This window comes from Salmo salar, chromosome ssa06 (genome assembly GCF_905237065.1).
Source record: "Salmo salar chromosome ssa06, Ssal_v3.1, whole genome shotgun sequence".
Classification (NCBI taxonomy): Eukaryota; Metazoa; Chordata; class Actinopteri; order Salmoniformes; family Salmonidae; genus Salmo; species Salmo salar.
The window spans coordinates 89,069,781-89,081,854 of NC_059447.1; the positions used below are offsets into that span (position 1 = coordinate 89,069,781).

A 12,074-nucleotide genomic window follows, 5' to 3' on the forward strand; every position below is an offset into this window, starting at 1 on the left:
TTAATTAGCACTGTGTCTAGGTCTGTTGAATTAATTAGCACTGTGTCTAGGTCTGTTGAATTAATTAGCACTGTATCTAGGTCTGTTGAATTAATTAGCACTGTGTCTAGGTCTGTTGAATTAATTAGCACTGTGTCTAGGTCTGTTGAATTAATTAGCACTGTGTCTAGGTCTGTTGAATTAATTAGCACTGTATCTAGGTCTGTTGAATTAATTAGCACTGTGTCTAGGTCTGTTGAATTAATTAGCACTGTGTCTAGGTCTGTTGAATTAATTAGCACTGTATCTAGGTCTGTTGAATATTAGCACTGTGTCTAGGTCTGTTGAATTAATTAGCACTGTGTCTAGGTCTGTTGAATTAATTAGCACTGTATCTAGGTCTGTTGAAATTAGCACTGTGTCTAGGTCTGTTGAATTAATTAGCACTGTATCTAGGTCTGTTGAATTAATTAGCACTGTGTCTAGGTCTGTTGAATTAATTAGCACTGTGTCTAGGTCTGTTGAATTAATTAGCACTGTGTCTAGGTCTGTTGAATTAATTAGCACTGTGTCTAGGTCTGTTGAATTAATTAGCACTGTGTCTAGGTCTGTTGAATTAATTAGCACTGTGTCTAGGTCTGTTGAATTAATTAGCACTGTGTCTAGGTCTGTTGAATTAATTAGCACTGTGTCTAGGTCTGTTGAATTAATTAGCACTGTGTCTAGGTCTGTTGAATTAATTAGCACTGTGTCTAGGTCTGTTGAATTAATTAGCACTGTGTCTAGGTCTGTTGAATTAATTAGCACTGTGTCTAGGTCTGTTGAATTAATTAGCACTGTATCTAGGTCTGTTGAATTAATTAGCACTGTGTCTAGGTCTGTTGAATTAATTAGCACTGTGTCTAGGTCTGTTGAATTAATTAGCACTGTGTCAGGTCTGTTGAATTAATTAGCACTGTGTCTAGGTCTGTTGAATTAATTAGCACTGTGTCTAGGTCTGTTGAATTAATTAGCACTGTGTCTAGGTCTGTTGAATTAATTAGCACTGTGTCTAGGTCTGTTGAATTAATTAGCGCTGTATCTATGTCTGTTGAAGTTAGCACTGTGTCTAGGTCTGTTGAATTAATTAGCACTGTGTCTAGGTCTGTTGAATTAATTAGCACTGTGTCTAGGTCTGTTGAATTAATTAGCACTGTGTCTAGGTCTGTTGAATTAATTAGCACTGTGTCTAGGTCTGTTGAATTAATTAGCACTGTGTCTAGGTCTGTTGAATTAATTAGCACTGTATCTAGGTCTGTTGAAATTAGCACTGTGTCTAGGTCTGTTGAATTAATTAGCACTGTATCTAGGTCTGTTGAAATTAGCACTGTGTCTAGGTCTGTTGAATTAATTAGCACTGTGTCTAGGTCTGTTGAATTAATTAGCACTGTATCTAGGTCTGTTGAATTAATTAGCACTGTATCTAGGTCTGTTGAAATTAGCACTGTGTCTAGGTCTGTTGAATTAATTAGCACTGTGTCTAGGTCTGTTGAATTAATTAGCACTGTGTCTAGGTCTGTTGAATTAATTAGCACTGTGTCTAGGTCTGTTGAATTAATTAGCACTGTATCTAGGTCTGTTGAATTAATTAGCACTGTATCTAGGTCTGTTGAATTAATTAGCACTGTGTCTAGGTCTGTTGAATTAATTAGCACTGTATCTAGGTCTGTTGAAATTAGCACTGTGTCTAGGTCTGTTGAATTAATTAGCACTGTGTCTAGGTCTGTTGAATTAATTAGCACTGTATCTAGGTCTGTTGAAATTAGCACTGTGTCTAGGTCTGTTGAATTAATTAGCACTGTATCTAGGTCTGTTGAATTAATTAGCACTGTGTCTAGGTCTGTTGAATTAATTAGCACTGTGTCTAGGTCTGTTGAATTAATTAGCACTGTGTCTAGGTCTGTTGAAATTAGCACTGTATCTAGGTCTGTTGAAATTAGCACTGTGTCTAGGTCTGTTGAATTAATTAGCACTGTGTCTAGGTCTGTTGAATTAATTAGCACTGTATCTAGGTCTGTTGAATTAATTAGCGCTGTGTCTAGGTCTGTTGAATTAATTAGCACTGTGTCTAGGTCTGTTGAATTAATTAGCACTGTGTCTAGGTCTGTTGAATTAATTAGCACTGTGTCTAGGTCTGTTGAATTAATTAGCACTGTGTCTAGGTCTGTTGAATTAATTAGCACTGTGTCTAGGTCTGTTGAATTAATTAGCACTGTGTCTAGGTCTGTTGAATTAATTAGCACTGTGTCTAGGTCTGTTGAATTAATTAGCACTGTGTCTAGGTCTGTTGAATTAATTAGCACTGTGTCTAGGTCTGTTGAATTAATTAGCACTGTATCTAGGTCTGTTGAATTAATTAGCACTGTGTCTAGGTCTGTTGAATTAATTAGCACTGTGTCTAGGTCTGTTGAATTAATTAGCACTGTGTCTAGGTCTGTTGAATTAATTAGCACTGTGTCTAGGTCTGTTGAATTAATTAGCACTGTATCTAGGTCTGTTGAATTAATTAGCACTGTGTCTAGGTCTGTTGAATTAATTAGCACTGTGTCTAGGTCTGTTGAATTAATTAGCACTGTGTCTAGGTCTGTTGAATTAATTAGCACTGTATCTAGGTCTGTTGAATTAATTAGCACTGTGTCTAGGTCTGTTGAATTAATTAGCACTGTGTCTAGGTCTGTTGAATTAATTAGCACTGTATCTAGGTCTGTTGAAATTAGCACTGTGTCTAGGTCTGTTGAAATTAGCACTGTGTCTAGGTCTGTTGAATTAATTAGCACTGTGTCTAGGTCTGTTGAATTAATTAGCACTGTATCTAGGTCTGTTGAATTAATTAGCACTGTGTCTAGGTCTGTTGAATTAATTAGCACTGTGTCTAGGTCTGTTGAATTAATTAGCACTGTGTCTAGGTCTGTTGAATTAATTAGCACTGTGTCTAGGTCTGTTGAATTAATTAGCACTGTATCTAGGTCTGTTGAATTAATTAGCACTGTGTCTAGGTCTGTTGAATTAATTAGCACTGTGTCTAGGTCTGTTGAATTAATTAGCACTGTGTCTAGGTCTGTTGAATTAATTAGCACTGTGTCTAGGTCTGTTGAATTAATTAGCACTGTGTCTAGGTCTGTTGAATTAATTAGCACTGTATCTAGGTCTGTTGAATTAGCACGGTGTCTAGGTCTGTTGAATTAATTAGCACTGTATCTAGGTCTGTTGAATTAATTAGCGCTGTGTCTAGGTCTGTTGAATTAATTAGCACTGTGTCTAGGTCTGTTGAATTAATTAGCACTGTGTCTAGGTCTGTTGAATTAATTAGCACTGTGTCTAGGTCTGTTGAATTAATTAGCACTGTGTCTAGGTCTGTTGAATTAATTAGCACTGTGTCTAGGTCTGTTGAATTAATTAGCACTGTGTCTAGGTCTGTTGAATTAATTAGCACTGTGTCTAGGTCTGTTGAATTAATTAGCACTGTGTCTAGGTCTGTTGAATTAATTAGCACTGTGTCTAGGTCTGTTGAATTAATTAGCACTGTGTCTAGGTCTGTTGAATTAATTAGCACTGTGTCTAGGTCTGTTGAATTAATTAGCACTGTGTCTAGGTCTGTTGAATTAATTAGCACTGTGTCTAGGTCTGTTGAATTAATTAGCACTGTATCTAGGTCTGTTGAAATTAGCACTGTATCTAGGTCTGTTGAAATTAGCACTGTGTCTAGGTCTGTTGAATTAATTAGCACTGTGTCTAGGTCTGTTGAATTAATTAGCACTGTGTCTAGGTCTGTTGAATTAATTAGCACTGTGTCTAGGTCTGTTGAATTAATTAGCACTGTGTCTAGGTCTGTTGAATTAATTAGCACTGTGTCTAGGTCTGTTGAATTAATTAGCACTGTGTCTAGGTCTGTTGAAATGAATTAGCACTGTGTCTAGGTCTGTTGAATTAATTAGCGCTGTGTCTAGGTCTGTTGAATTAATTAGCACTGTATCTAGGTCTGTTGAATTAATTAGCACTGTGTCTAGGTCTGTTGAATTAATTAGCACTGTGTCTAGGTCTGTTGAATTAATTAGCACTGTGTCTAGGTCTGTTGAATTAATTAGCACTGTGTCTAGGTCTGTTGAAAATTAGCACTGTGTCTAGGTCTGTTGAATTAATTAGCACTGTATCTAGGTCTGTTGAAATTAGCACTGTGTCTAGGTCTGTTGAATTAATTAGCACTGTGTCTAGGTCTGTTGAATTAATTAGCACTGTGTCTAGGTCTGTTGAATTAATTAGCACTGTGTCTAGGTCTGTTGAATTAATTAGCACTGTGTCTAGGTCTGTTGAATTAATTAGCACTGTGTCTAGGTCTGTTGAATTAATTAGCACTGTGTCTAGGTCTGTTGAATTAATTAGCACTGTGTCTAGGTCTGTTGAATTAATTAGCACTGTGTCTAGGTCTGTTGAATTAATTAGCACTGTGTCTAGGTCTGTTGAATTAATTAGCACTGTATCTAGGTCTGTTGAAATTAGCACTGTGTCTAGGTCTGTTGAATTAATTAGCACTGTGTCTAGGTCTGTTGAATTAATTAGCACTGTATCTAGGTCTGTTGAATTAATTAGCACTGTATCTAGGTCTGTTGAATTAATTAGCGCTGTGTCCAGGTCTGTTGAAATTAGCACTGTGTCCAGGTCTGTTGAAATTAGCACTGTGTCTAGGTCTGTTGAATTATTAGCACTGTGTCTAGGTCTGTTGAATTAATTAGCACTGTGTCTAGGTCTGTTGAATTAATTAGCACTGTGTCTAGGTCTGTTGAATTAATTAGCACTGTATCTAGGTCTGTTGAATTAATTAGCACTGTGTCTAGGTCTGTTGAATTAATTAGCACTGTGTCTAGGTCTGTTGAATTAATTAGCGCTGTATCTAGGTCTGTTGAATTAATTAGCACTGTGTCTAGGTCTGTTGAATTAATTAGCACTGTGTCTAGGTCTGTTGAATTAATTAGCACTGTGTCTAGGTCTGTTGAATTAATTAGCACTGTGTCTAGGTCTGTTTAATTAATTAGCACTGTGTCTAGGTCTGTTGAATTAATTAGCGCTGTATCTATGTCTGTTGAAGTTAGCACTGTGTCTAGGTCTGTTGAATTAATTAGCACTGTGTCTAGGTCTGTTGAATTAATTAGCACTGTGTCTAGGTCTGTTGAATTAATTAGCACTGTATCTAGGTCTGTTGAATTAATTAGCGCTGTGTCTAGGTCTGTTGAAATTAGCACTGTGTCCAGGTCTGTTGAATTAATTAGCACTGTGTCTAGGTCTGTTGAATTAATTAGCACTGTGTCTAGGTCTGTTGAATTAATTAGCACTGTGTCTAGGTCTGTTGAATTAATTAGCACTGTATCTAGGTCTGTTGAATTATTAGCACTGTGTCTAGGTCTGTTGAATTAATTAGCACTGTGTCTAGGTCTGTTGAATTAATTAGCACTGTGTCTAGGTCTGTTGAATTAATTAGCACTGTGTCTAGGTCTGTTGAATTAATTAGCACTGTATCTAGGTCTGTTGAATTAATTAGCACTGTGTCTAGGTCTGTTGAATTAATTAGCACTGTGTCTAGGTCTGTTGAATTAATTAGCACTGTGTCTAGGTCTGTTGAATTAATTAGCACTGTATCTAGGTCTGTTGAAATTAGCACTGTGTCTAGGTCTGTTGAATTAATTAGCACTGTGTCTAGGTCTGTTGAATTAATTAGCACTGTATCTAGGTCTGTTGAAATTAGCACTGTATCTAGGTCTGTTGAATTAATTAGCACTGTGTCTAGGTCTGTTGAATTAATTAGCACTGTGTCTAGGTCTGTTGAATTAATTAGCACTGTGTCTAGGTCTGTTGAATTAATTAGCGCTGTGTCTACGTCTGTTGAAATTAATTAGCACTGTGTCTAGGTCTGTTGAATTAATTAGCACTGTGTCTAGGTCTGTTGAATTAATTAGCGCTGTGTCTAGGTCTGTTGAATTAATTAGCACTGTGTCTAGGTCTGTTGAATTAATTAGCACTGTGTCTAGGTCTGTTGAATTAATTAGCACTGTGTCTAGGTCTGTTGAATTAATTAGCACTGTGTCTAGGTCTGTTGAATTAATTAGCACTGTGTCTAGGTCTGTTGAATTAATTAGCACTGTGTCTAGGTCTGTTGAATTAATTAGCACTGTGTCTAGGTCTGTTGAATTAATTAGCACTGTGTCTAGGTCTGTTGAATTAATTAGCACTGTGTCTAGGTCTGTTGAATTAATTAGCACTGTGTCTAGGTCTGTTGAATTAATTAGCACTGTGTCTAGGTCTGTTGAATTAATTAGCACTGTGTCTAGGTCTGTTGAATTAATTAGCACTGTGTCTAGGTCTGTTGAATTAATTAGCACTGTGTCTAGGTCTGTTGAATTAATTAGCACTGTGTCTAGGTCTGTTGAATTAATTAGCACTGTGTCTAGGTCTGTTGAATTAATTAGCACTGTATCTAGGTCTGTTGAATTAATTAGCACTGTGTCCAGGTCTGTTGAATTAATTAGCACTGTGTCTAGGTCTGTTGAATTAATTAGCACTGTGTCTAGGTCTGTTGAATTAATTAGCACTGTGTCTAGGTCTGTTGAATTAATTAGCACTGTGTCTAGGTCTGTTGAATTAATTAGCACTGTATCTAGGTCTGTTGAAATTAGCACTGTGTCTAGGTCTGTTGAATTAATTAGCACTGTGTCTAGGTCTGTTGAATTAATTAGCACTGTGTCTAGGTCTGTTGAATTAATTAGCACTGTGTCTAGGTCTGTTGAATTAATTAGCACTGTGTCTAGGTCTGTTGAATTAATTAGCACTGTGTCTAGGTCTGTTGAATTAATTAGCACTGTGTCTAGGTCTGTTGAAATTAGCACTGTGTCCAGGTCTGTTGAATTAATTAGCACTGTGTCTAGGTCTGTTGAATTAATTAGCACTGTGTCTAGGTCTGTTGAATTAATTAGCACTGTATCTAGGTCTGTTGAAATTAGCACTGTGTCTAGGTCTGTTGAATTAATTAGCACTGTGTCTAGGTCTGTTGAATTAATTAGCACTGTATCTAGGTCTGTTGAATTAATTAGCACTGTATCTAGGTCTGTTGAATTAATTAGCGCTGTGTCCAGGTCTGTTGAAATTAGCACTGTGTCCAGGTCTGTTGAAATTAGCACTGTGTCTAGGTCTGTTGAAATTAGCACTGTGTCTAGGTCTGTTGAATTAATTAGCACTGTGTCTAGGTCTGTTGAATTAATTAGCACTGTGTCTAGGTCTGTTGAATTAATTAGCACTGTGTCTAGGTCTGTTGAATTAATTAGCACTGTGTCTAGGTCTGTTGAATTAATTAGCACTGTGTCTAGGTCTGTTGAATTAATTAGCACTGTATCTAGGTCTGTTGAATTAATTAGCACTGTGTCTAGGTCTGTTGAATTAATTAGCACTGTGTCTAGGTCTGTTGAATTAATTAGCACTGTGTCTAGGTCTGTTGAATTAATTAGCACTGTGTCTAGGTCTGTTTAATTAATTAGCACTGTGTCTAGGTCTGTTGAATTAATTAGCGCTGTATCTATGTCTGTTGAATTAATTAGCACTGTGTCTAGGTCTGTTGAATTAATTAGCACTGTGTCTAGGTCTGTTGAATTAATTAGCACTGTGTCTAGGTCTGTTGAATTAATTAGCACTGTGTCTAGGTCTGTTGAATTAATTAGCACTGTGTCTAGGTCTGTTGAAATTAGCACTGTGTCCAGGTCTGTTGAATTAATTAGCACTGTGTCTAGGTCTGTTGAATTAATTAGCACTGTGTCTAGGTCTGTTGAATTAATTAGCACTGTGTCTAGGTCTGTTGAATTAATTAGCACTGTATCTAGGTCTGTTGAATTAATTAGCGCTGTGTCTAGGTCTGTTGAATTAATTAGCACTGTGTCTAGGTCTGTTGAATTAATTAGCACTGTGTCTAGGTCTGTTGAATTAATTAGCGCTGTGTCTAGGTCTGTTGAATTAATTAGCACTGTGTCTAGGTCTGTTGAATTAATTAGCACTGTGTCTAGGTCTGTTGAATTAATTAGCACTGTGTCTAGGTCTGTTGAATTAATTAGCACTGTGTCTAGGTCTGTTGAATTAATTAGCACTGTGTCTAGGTCTGTTGAATTAATTAGCACTGTGTCTAGGTCTGTTGAATTAATTAGCACTGTGTCTAGGTCTGTTGAATTAATTAGCACTGTGTCTAGGTCTGTTGAATTAATTAGCACTGTGTCTAGGTCTGTTGAATTAATTAGCACTGTGTCTAGGTCTGTTGAATTAATTAGCACTGTGTCTAGGTCTGTTGAATTAATTAGCACTGTATCTAGGTCTGTTGAATTAATTAGCACTGTGTCTAGGTCTGTTGAATAATTAGCACTGTGTCTAGGTCTGTTGAATTAATTAGCACTGTGTCTAGGTCTGTTGAATTAATTAGCACTGTGTCTAGGTCTGTTGAATTAATTAGCACTGTATCTAGGTCTGTTGAAAATTAGCACTGTGTCCAGGTCTGTTGAATTAATTAGCACTGTGTCTAGGTCTGTTGAATTAATTAGCACTGTGTCTAGGTCTGTTGAATTAATTAGCACTGTGTCTAGGTCTGTTGAATTAATTAGCACTGTGTCTAGGTCTGTTGAATTAATTAGCACTGTGTCTAGGTCTGTTGAATTAATTAGCACTGTGTCTAGGTCTGTTGAATTAATTAGCACTGTGTCTAGGTCTGTTGAATTAATTAGCACTGTGTCTAGGTCTGTTGAATTAATTAGCACTGTGTCTAGGTCTGTTGAATTAATTAGCACTGTGTCTAGGTCTGTTGAATTAATTAGCACTGTATCTAGGTCTGTTGAATATTAGCACTGTGTCTAGGTCTGTTGAATTAATTAGCACTGTGTCTAGGTCTGTTGAAATTAGCACTGTGTCTAGGTCTGTTGAATTAATTAGCACTGTGTCTAGGTCTGTTGAATTAATTAGCACTGTGTCTAGGTCTGTTGAATTAATTAGCACTGTGTCTAGGTCTGTTGAATTAATTAGCACTGTGTCTAGGTCTGTTGAATTATTAGCACTGTGTCTAGGTCTGTTGAATTAATTAGCACTGTGTCTAGGTCTGTTGAATTAATTAGCACTGTATCTAGGTCTGTTGAATTAATTAGCACTGTATCTAGGTCTGTTGAATTAATTAGCACTGTGTCCAGGTCTGTTGAATATTAGCACTGTGTCTAGGTCTGTTGAATTAATTAGCACTGTGTCTAGGTCTGTTGAATTATTAGCACTGTGTCTAGGTCTGTTGAATTAATTAGCACTGTGTCTAGGTCTGTTGAATTAATTAGCACTGTGTCTAGGTCTGTTGAATTAATTAGCACTGTGTCTAGGTCTGTTGAATTAATTAGCACTGTGTCTAGGTCTGTTGAATTAATTAGCACTGTGTCTAGGTCTGTTGAATTAATTAGCACTGTGTCTAGGTCTGTTGAATTAATTAGCACTGTGTCTAGGTCTGTTGAATTAATTAGCGCTGTATCTATGTCTGTTGAAGTTAGCACTGTGTCTAGGTCTGTTGAATTAATTAGCACTGTGTCTAGGTCTGTTGAATTAATTAGCACTGTGTCTAGGTCTGTTTAATTAATTAGCACTGTGTCTAGGTCTGTTGAATTAATTAGCGCTGTATCTATGTCTGTTGAAGTTAGCACTGTGTCTAGGTCTGTTGAATTAATTAGCGCTGTGTCTAGGTCTGTTGAAATTAGCACTGTGTCCAGGTCAGTTGAATGAATTAGCACTGTGTCTAGGTCTGTTGAATTAATTAGCACTGTGTCTAGGTCTGTTGAATTAATTAGCACTGTATCTAGGTCTGTTGAAATTAGCACTGTGTCTAGGTCTGTTGAATTAATTAGCACTGTATCTAGGTCTGTTGAAATTAGAACTGTGTCTAGGTCTGTTGAATTAATTAGCACTGTGTCTAGGTCTGTTGAATTAATTAGCACTGTGTCTATGTCTGTTGAATTAATTAGCACTGTGTCTAGGTCTGTTGAATTAATTAGCACTGTGTCTAGGTCTGTTGAATTAATTAGCACTGTGTCTAGGTCTGTTGAATTAATTAGCACTGTGTCTAGGTCTGTTGAATTAATTAGCACTGTGTCTAGGTCTGTTGAATTAATTAGCACTGTGACTAGGTCTGTTGAATTAATTAGCACTGTGTCTAGGTCTGTTGAATTAATTAGCACTGTGTCTAGGTCTGTTGAAGTTAGCGCTGTGTCTAGGTCTGTTGAATTAATTAGCACTGTGTCTAGGTCTGTTTAATTATTAGCACTGTGTCTAGGTCTGTTGAATTAATTAGCACTGTGTCTAGGTCTGTTGAATTAATTAGCACTGTGTCTAGGTCTGTTGAAGTTAGCACTGTATCTAGGTCTGTTGAATTAAGTAGCACTGTGTCTAGGTCTGTTGAAATTAGCACTGTATCTAGGTCTGTTGAATTAATTAGCACTGTGTCTAGGTCTGTTGAATTAATTAGCACTGTATCTAGGTCTGTTGAATTAATTAGCACTGTGTCTAGGTCTGTTGAAGTTAGCGCTGTGTCTAGGTCTGTTTAAATTAGCACTGTATCTAGGTCTGTTGAATTAATTGGCGCTGTGTCTAGGTCTGTTGAATTAATTAGCACTGTGTCTAGGTCTGTTGAATTAATTAGCACTGTATCTAGGTCTGTTGAATTAATTAGCACTGTGTCTAGGTCTGTTGAATTAATTAGCGCTGTGTCTAGGTCTGTTGAAATTAGCACTGTCTAGGTCTGTTGAATTAATTAGCGTTGTGCCTTGGTCTGTTGAAATTAGCACTGTGTCTAGGTCTGTTGAATTAATTAGCACTGTATCTAGGTCTGTTGAATTAATTAGCGCTGTGTCTAGGTCTGTTGAAATTAGCACTGTATCTAGGTCTGTTGAATTAATTAGCGCTGTGTCTAGGTCTGTTGAAATTAGCACTGTATCTAGGTCTGTTGAATTAATTAGCACTGTGTCTAGGTCTGTTGAATTAATTAGCACTGTATCTAGGTCTGTTGAATTAGTTAGCACTGTGTCTAGGTCTGTTGAATTAATTAGCACTGTGTCTAGGTCTGTTGAAGTTAGCGCTGTGTCTAGGTCTGTTGAATTAATTAGCACTGTGTCTAGGTCTGTTTAATTAATTAGCACTGTGTCTAGGTCTGTTGAATTAATTAGCACTGTGTCTAGGTCTGTTGAATTAATTAGCGCTGTGTCCAGGTCTGTGTAAATTAGCACTGTGTCCAGGTCTGTTGAAATTAGCACTGTGTCTAGGTCTGTTGAAATTAGCACTGTGTCTAGGTCTGTTGAATTAATTAGCACTGTGTCTAGGTCTGTTGAAATTAGCACTGTATCTAGGTCTGTTGAATTAATTAGCACTGTGTCTAGGTCTGTTGAAATTAGCACTGTGTCTAGGTCTGTTGAATTAATTAGCACTGTGTCTAGGTCTGTTGAATTAATTAGCACTGTGTCTAGGTCTGTTGAAATTAGCACTGTATCTAGGTCTGTTGAATTAATTAGCGCTGTGTCTAGGTCTGTTGAAATTAGCACTGTATCTAGGTCTGTTGAATTAATTAGCGCTGTGTCTAGGTCTGTTGAATTAATTAGCACTGTGTCTAGGTCTGTTGAATTCATTAGCGCTGTGTCTAGGTCTGTTGAATTAATTAGCACTGTGTCTAGGTCTGTTGAATTAATTAGCACTGTGTCTAGGTCTGTTGAATTAATTAGCACTGTGTCTAGGTCTGTTGAATTAATTAGCACTGTGTCTAGGTCTGTTGAATTAATTAGCACTGTGTCTAGGTCTGTTGAATTAATTAGCACTGTGTCTAGGTCTGTTGAAATTAGCACTGTGTCTAGGTCTGTTGAATTAATTAGCGCTGTGTCTAGGTCTGTTGAATTAATTAGCACTGTGTCTAGGTCTGTTGAATTCATTAGCGCTGTGTCTAGGTCTGTTGAATTAATTAGCACTGTATCTAGGTCTGTTGAAATTAGCACTCTATCTAGGTCTGTTGAATTAATTAGCACTGT

The 12,074-nt window shown here is 37.0% G+C and overlaps 1 protein-coding gene across 1 annotated transcript in view; it reads right to left on the reverse strand.

Annotated features, from left to right (window-relative positions):
* Positions 1 to 12,074, reverse strand: part of LOC106608312 (proenkephalin-A-like) — a 35,686-nt gene that overhangs the window by 20,653 nt on the left and 2,959 nt on the right. The window lies entirely within an intron of this gene.